Source organism: Cervus canadensis, chromosome 6 (genome assembly GCF_019320065.1).
Source record: "Cervus canadensis isolate Bull #8, Minnesota chromosome 6, ASM1932006v1, whole genome shotgun sequence".
Taxonomy (NCBI): Eukaryota; Metazoa; Chordata; class Mammalia; order Artiodactyla; family Cervidae; genus Cervus; species Cervus canadensis.
In genome coordinates, this window is record NC_057391.1 from 15,454,444 (window position 1) to 15,462,466 (window position 8,023).

Here is an 8,023-nt window from a genome sequence, read left to right on the forward strand (position 1 = left end):
TCCTGTGTCAAGAGGCCTGAGCCATGCACACTGAGGGTCCCACTCACATGGGCTTGAGGAGCTGGGTGTGCTCAAATTCTGACACGTGTAGAGACCCCCAGTCTTCTCAGACCTTCCCCAGCTCCTTCCTAATGCCCAATCATCACATCATTGTTCAAGTTACTAATGCTTGAACGCTTTGAAAGGGACCCATGTTTGTTTCCTCTTCTACCTATATGCTGAATTTGATGACCAAATTTCTCTCTTTTCCCTAGACCCATCAGGGGTCTTGGACCCCTACGTGCAGCTGACCCCTGGGCCTCTCCATCCAAAGCATCCACACTCTCATCAGATACGGCATGCTTGAGTGTCGATACCGTCTTCTCAGGTAAGTTGTCCAAGGCTGTAAGGCTGCAAGTGACAGCATGAGCTTCTTATCCTCTGGTGTCCAGCACCAGGTTCTTTCTTCTGAAAGGAGAGGGGCCTGGGATGATGGCGTACAATGACCAAGAGTCAGAGGTCGTGATCTCTTGCCCTTGTTCTGCACCACACTGCTGCCTTCTGCTCTAGCACTTGGCTGGGCCCTGGGGAAATGGAGGTATTTGTGAGGTAGTGTTTCCTGGGACTCTACCCCCATTCTGCCCACTGCAGTCTTGCCCATGACTTTGAACACCATCTCTGTGTTGGTGGCATGCAGACTCCCACCAGTAACCAGACCTCTCCCCGGAGCTTGGGAGCAAATTGCCAGCTGCCTCCTGGATGCCTGCTTCTGGAAATTCTAGGGGCACTGAGTGAACACATTTTTTGGGGAATTCTAAATCCCACACTGGAGATCTTATAGACCTTATTAACTTCACTCCCCCCAGAAAGGCTTTCCGGAGTTAGGTTTTATTGATTTTTCTCTTACATTTCTTCAAGAATCACCGCCGCAAGTAGTTATGTAATGAACATGTCCGTGTACAGTGTTAGTCTTCTACCTTTGTAGAATAAATTGTCCTTTATTCTGTGAATGCCTCTGGTAAGAATTTTCAAGGCACATGTCTGTTATCACCAGCCCTGGCCAGAGATGGGAGTGGGCGGATTTGATATCTCCTGAAATATTTTTCAATAAAAAATCTGTAATATTTTTTCATTCATTAAACATCAAGATGTAAAAGTTTCCCTTTAAGTCTTGGTTACTAGGAAGCTCGGAACTTAAAGAAATATTCAGTTCTAGTAATTTTATTAGCCCACACTGTAGTATCTATTTTCTGTCTTTCTGTACATTAAAAAAAATATGGTAAAATAGACACAACATAAAATTTACCATTTAAACCATTTTAAAGCACACAGTTCAGTGGCATTAAGTACATTCATACTTGGTACAACCATCACCACCATCCATCTCCTGAATTCTTTTCATGTTCGTAAACTGAAACCCATAATCATTAAACAATAACTCCTCAATCCCCATTCTCCCCTGACCCTGGCCACCAGCATTCTTCTTCCTGTCTATGAATCTGACTACTCTAGGTACCTCGTATCAATGGAATCATACAACATTTGCTCTTTTGGGGCCAACTTGTTTCACTTAGAGTAATGTCACAACTGTAGTATCTATGTAATCAAGAGTCAGAATTTCCTTCTGTATTAACGCTGAATAATATGCCATTGTGTGGGTATATCACATTTCCTTTATCCATCCATCCATCCACTGATGGACACTTCCGTCTTTTGGCTACTGTGAGTAATGCTACTACGGACCTGAGTATACGAGCATCTGTTCAAGTTTCTGCTTTTATTTCTTTTTTGTCTGCAGCTGCACATGATTCTCCATTTTCTATTTCACTAGCTGTGTTGACTCTCCTCCTACTGAGAGAAGAAACAATTGCACTGAACCTGTATTGAGCAGCACAGCGCACTTGGCACAGTTCTGAGTTCTTTATGTTTCATCTTCTGATCCATTGTCTTCTCTATTTTACAGCTGAGATGTTGCTTCTTTTTGGAAGAAGGCCAAGCCATTGACTGACTAATCAAGCTGCTTCTACGTTCTTATTCCTGACTCACACCTCAGCCCAGAGCTGTGTGACTCCTTCCACATCATCACTTGATGGAAAGTGCTCTGGCAAAGGTCACCAGGAACCACCATACTGCCAAATTCAGTGGAAGGTTCTGGTCCTTCTTTATTTACCATTGATATATTTAAAAATTCATTTATTTTTTTTTTAACAGTCTTTGTTGCTGTTAATGGGTGTTCTCTAGTTGAGATGAGCAGCAGCTACTGTTTATTGCAGAGTGCCAACTTCGCATTGCAGTGGCTTCTTCGTTGCAGAACATGGCCTGTAGAGCACGTGGACTCAGAGTTGTGGTGCATGGGCTTAGTTGCTCCACAGTATGTGGAGTTTTTCCGGACCAGGGATTGAACCTGTGTCTCTGGGATTGGTGGGTGATTTCTTAACTTCTGGGCCACCAGGGAAGTTCTTGCCATTGATGTTGACCCCACTGACCACACACTGTTCCTTCCTGAACCCTATTCCTGGTACCTGGGCTACCACATCTGGGCTACGTTTCCTCCCTGGTTTCCTTTTCTCCTCTGTTTCTTTGTCAGATCCTTTCCCCCTGCCAGTCCTCAAAGCTGGGCACTCCCCATGGCTCTGTCCTGGAGCTGCTGCTCCTTCCACTGGTCATGACTCACCTAGATGACTCCCTGGTCATCCTGTCATCGTGGTCGCCATCCTTCCCTGCTCGTGGCTCCCAAACCTCTCTCTTTAGTCCTGGGTCCCACCCTGGGTATCATACTCACGTCTCCACCCTCCAGTCTAGTGCGTTTCTCCCCAAATGGGCCACAGTTAACCTTCAACTCAACATGTCCAAAGTGAGGTTCATTACAGCACCCCCTGCCATTGCCCCATCCTAGCAATTGACACCATCTACCCAGCTGCTTAAGCTACCAACCAATGAACCATATTCCAAGTTTATCCCTCTGCCTTACCAATCTGACATCCTTGGTATTTCTAAAGCCAGGCCTTCTTCTCTATTCTGTCTCCTTTCCCAAGATCAGGCCTCATCCTCCCTTGCCTGGGATTTCAGCACTGACTTCAGCCTCTAGTCTTGACAATGAATTTGAATTCATTGTCCACAGCTGTCAGATGGGTTTATGTCCCTCACAGAGCTGGCCCTGTCACTTCTGTACTTAAAACCCTCTGAGTCTCCCTGGTACCTGTTCAGGATGACATTCAGGCTCCGAGGCAGGCATCGACACCCCCACAGCCCTTTGTTCCTCCCCAGCCCATTCTCCCTTCTGTGTCATCCCGTTTCCCTGGCTGTGTTGAGCACCCAGCATGTGCTAGCAGTGAAGGGCAGGGTGCAGGAGCTTGAAGGGCAATGGTGAGAAGCCCCTGGCAGCGCAGTGATCACAGCTGGTGCAGGAGAAAAAAGGAAAGGAAGAAAGAGTGCCAAGTTCTGTCTGACTCCTGTGATCCCACGAACTGCGCTCGCCAGGCTCCTCTGTCCATGGGATTCTCCAGGCAAGAACACTGGAGTGGGTTGCCACTTCCTTCTCCAGGGGATCTTCCTGACCAAGGAGTTGAACCCAGGTCTCCTGCATTGTAGGCAGATGCTTTACTGACAGAGCTATAGTCACCAAACAGAGAGTCACTCAGTCTGGTCTGTTTCCTGATGAGAAAGTACCTGGAGATAAAGGAGCCTGTAAGGAGTCGGGGGAACTCAACTCTGCCTCTGTTCCAGCCAGAGAAGGTCAGTCCTGATCTTTCCTGATGCTGGAAATGTTGACGGGCCCATTAGTCCTGCTGATGATTCTACATTCTCACTCTGTCTTCAGAATTCATCCTTCTCCCTCTCCACTGGCTGCCTAATTCAGGCCTTCTGGATTTCTCAGCTGGATCACTTTGATGTCCCCTCCTAATTGTCACCTCTCTTGACCTCCAGCCCACCCCACCCAGTGCTACCAGAGTATCCTCTCTACAACACAAATCTGAAGACTGCTGCGGGAAACAGCTCCCTTCTTTCTGTGACCTCTGAGGCCCTCCTCTCTTAGGGTCTTCTCCTCTCCGTCAGAGCTGCCCTCCTCTCTTCCTCTTGAGCGCTGGCCATGCTCCAGAGCCCACCAGCTCCGAGCTGGGGTTGCATATGCACAGCTCCAGCTGCAGGGCCAGAACACCCAGTGAGAAAGAGGAGACAGGAACTGCAGGCCATCCTTCCAACATGTTCTGCAGTGAAGGGGAGCAGGAAAATGGGCTGGGAGCTGGGGACAGGCAGGGAGGTGGTTGGAATTGGATGTTTGTTACAGGAGACCCTGGAGCAGGTATGCCTTCTGCCATGGATGACATGGTGGGGAGGGGGAAGATGTGATACAGAAAGAGGGGACCCCTGGATACTTGAACAGGTGAGAGATCCAGTCCCTGCTTGTGGGGTGGGGGGCGTGGGTAGCCCTGGGCAGAGCAGTGACCTTCCTCCGTGCATTGAGCGGGAGGGAGGCAGAGTGGGTGCAGATATGGGAGGCTTGCCAAGCATCCTCATGGGAGGATGAGGGAGTGCTTTCTGATGGGGACCATGTTCTGAACAAAGCATGAGGCCAGTGTGGGTGAGGATGGTGTGGGGTGTGAGGAGAGGAGACAGGATGAGACACTTGTTTGGGAGAACAGAGAACATGCACAAGGACAGTTAGACAGTGAGCATGGCGCTGCCGAGTGGTGACAGGCAGGGCTGTTTTGAGATTTGAGGTTAGGCATTTAGGGGAAAGTCAGCTCTCTCTTTCTCCAGCAGTGTTTTGCTGTGTGGGTGCAGGCACCAAGGAGGGTGTGTGGATTTACCACGTTTGGGCGTGGCTTCTAAGAATAAAGGGAGAGAGAGGAAAGAAAGTGACAGCAGAGGGCAGTGATCCTGAGCCAGAGGTGCTCCGTGTCTGGAGGGCTCAGCAAGACTGTGGGAGAGCAGTCTGGAAGGACCTCAGGTGATGGGTGATCATCTGGCAGGATGCTTGAGGTGGAGATGGTCTAAACGGTGCCATTTCCATGATGGTAAGGTCAAGGGTGGGACACCCATGGGAGTAGGTGGATGGGGGCTTCCAAGTGGAGAACAGAGGCCCTGATGTTGATGGATGCTCCAAGTGGATGTTGAGTCATCCCAAACGATGCCGTTATGGGGGTGGAGAAGAAGACAGTGAGGGTGTTGCTTAAGTCTGTAATGAATGAGGGGTGCAATGCGGGGTGGGGGTTGTTTCACCTGTCAATGGGATGAAACAGGGACAGTGGTAAGAGGTAAAGTCTCTTGTCCAGGATTCAGAGGGGCTGGAGTTTTGAGTTGGGAGGGAGGATCAATGTCTTGGGAGGGCAGTGGGGAGGTAGGATACCCACCTCACCTCCTGGCCCCAGGTGGTGTGGGATACGGAAGAGAGAACAGCATCCCCTTGGGAGGCGGCAGGAAGTGGTGTGTCAGGGGACAGCCAGGTGTCAAAGTTCAGAAAAGACATTGGGGAAATGGGCTGTTTGGGATGATAGACCCTGAGTTTCCAGAGCTGAGGGGTGGTGCTCATCCAGGAGTTGGATGTCTCAGGGTCTGTGGGAGGCTTAGCTTCTGCTCTGTGAAGAAGGCACCAGCCCCATGGCCCTCCAGCTTCTGGTCCTCAGTAGTAGTGACTAGCTGTGGTCACTTGCTGATGAAATGATAAGGATGCTATGAGACAAGGGTCTGGGCCTGGCTTCACGCTGGCCAGTCAGGAACTCTCTGATCTTGTTTGGGACTGATGGGTGTGGGGTGTCCAGCCAAGCAAGCCCACCAGTTGGTGGTGGGAGGTTGATGGTCCTGCTTGCTGTGGAAGGCCCCACCCTCCACGCTGTCCGAGTTTTTGCAGGTAAGAGCTGAAATGCATTTCAAGGGCGACTGAGCACTGGATGTGCTGTGGCTTGGCAGGCGCTGGCGACACAGGTGTCTGTGTAATTGTGATACATGAGTTGTGCAGAGATGCAGCCGTGGGCTGGCCTGGGGCAGCGGCGGCTACGGGACCACCAGGGTGGGTGGTTTCACCTTGCAACAGGATGAAACCTCAGGGCACAAGCCCAGGCAGGTGAAAACTTTTGCATTTCTTTACATTAATTTGGCCTCCAAGTCTCTGTCCTACTAGAATGAGGGGAATTTAACCTAGTGGCACTAGTTTCCATGGAGATGCCCACTGCCTAACCCTTTTAGTCCCTCTAGACCCCAAATTTTCCTAACAGCTTTGACTAGGAATGTGATGCCCAGGGCCCCAAGAGCATGGCATGCCTCCCCTGCCTGCCCATTTTACTGATGAGCTGGTAGAGACCCGGAGAGGCCAAAGGCTGCTTAGCTCTTAAACAGCGGCCTCTCTACCCAGTGCTTCTAACCTGGGGCCAGATCATTAGTGGACAGAGAAGGAACCCACTTGCAGTCAGGGAGAGTGTGGGACTGCGGGCAGGGGAAGGCTGATGAGAAGATGCTGACGAGGAAGAAGGGCTTTTTAGAAGTGGCAGCAGCTGGCACGGACCTGGGAGGAGGGGCTGGACCTGGAGAGGTGAGAAGGGAAGGGCATTCCTGGGGGAGGGAACAGCAGGGACACAAAGGTGTGGTGGAAGGATGAGCTGCCTGGTCAGAGAATTAATTATTTCAATTGGCTCTGTGTGTATAGCTGGACTGAGGTGCCTCAAGGCTGGTGGTGTCCTCCCAGCCAGCCCTCTTTAGACTCTAAACTTAACCAGAGGGAAAAGGACTCTCCATTTGTTCTTCCCTGGTACCCTGAGCTTCACACACATGTGGGTTCACTTAATCTTCTCCTCGGCACTGAAGGGCAGATGTTTTTGTCTCTGTGGTGCAAATAAGGGAAGAGAGGAAGGCCAAGGGCCTCAGGATGCAACCTCATGCTTCCCACCACTCACGTGGCCACTACAAAACTGGGAACACATGGTGTGTACCCTTGACAAAGCGCCAGGAAGAGGGGAGAGGGTGTCTGGTAATCCCAAGGGAAGCCCCCCAGAGACTGATGGGCATTGGTCTCTCCCTGAGGCTGTCCTGTGGGGAACTGTGAGGGAACTGTGTAGACAGAAGCTGGGGAGACACCTCAACTCCATCTCTCATTGTAGGCCATCTTGGACCGGGGGTTCCCTCTCCCCATCTCTAGCAGAAAGGGTTTGGCTGAAAAAACTCCGAATCCTCTCACCCAGTCTCTGGGTAATCCCAAGGAAAGCCCCCCAGAGACTGCTGGGCATTGGTCTCTCCCTGAGGCTGTCCTGTGGGGAACTGTGAAGACAGAAGCCTGGGAGACCTCAACTCCATCTCTCATTGTAGGCCATCTTGGACTGGGGGTTCCCTCTCCCCATCTCTAGCAGAAAGGGTTTGGCTGAACAAACTGAATCCTCTCACCGCCATCAATTGAGCTACTTGTGCTTCATCTGTTGCCTCCCACCTGCTTGAGGCTGAGAACTTGCTTCATCCTTGCCTCCCTGATCCTCGCCAGTCATGGGTTAGCTTAAATATCTCAGAATCTGAGATCTGTCTCAACACTGCCCCATCTGAGTGCTGTTTGTCTTAAAATGGGCTCACAGGGACATCTCTTGTGGTCCAGTGGTTAAGAATCCACCTTTCATTGCAGGGAGCTTGGGTTCAGTCCCTGATTGGGGAACTAAGATCCCATTTGCCTTGGGGCAACTGAGCCCATGAGCCGCCGACTACAGAGCCCATGCAGTCTGGAGCCCTCCTGCCACAGCTGGAGAGAAGCCCGCACGCCACAGTGAAGATCCTACGAGCTGCATCTAAGACTTGACTCAGACAAAAAAAAAAAAAAAAAACTAAAATAAAGCAAATAAACATTAAAAAAAAAACAAAAAACTTTCTATTAAAAAAAAATGGGCCCACCTATGGGTTCCTGCCCCTTAGGAGCCTTATGGTTCTGAATTCCCCACTGAAAGCAGACATTCACCCAAAATACATGTGATAGACCCACTGGGGCCCTGATTACAGGACTGCCTTTGACGGAGTGCCTACAGCGTGGGCGCACGTGGAATTGCATCCATATATTAGTTCCCATCCTTAC

At 50.4% G+C, this 8,023-nt stretch overlaps 1 long non-coding RNA gene across 1 annotated transcript; it reads left to right on the forward strand.

The window, feature by feature from the left end:
* Window positions 1-253: 253 nt before the first annotated feature.
* On the forward strand, window positions 254-7,797 carry LOC122443097. The gene is made up of 4 exons (XR_006269914.1): window positions 254-367; window positions 1,943-2,127; window positions 4,268-4,997; window positions 7,583-7,797. It is a non-coding gene; the product is annotated as an uncharacterized LOC122443097 (long non-coding RNA).
* Window positions 7,798-8,023: the final 226 nt, after the last annotated feature.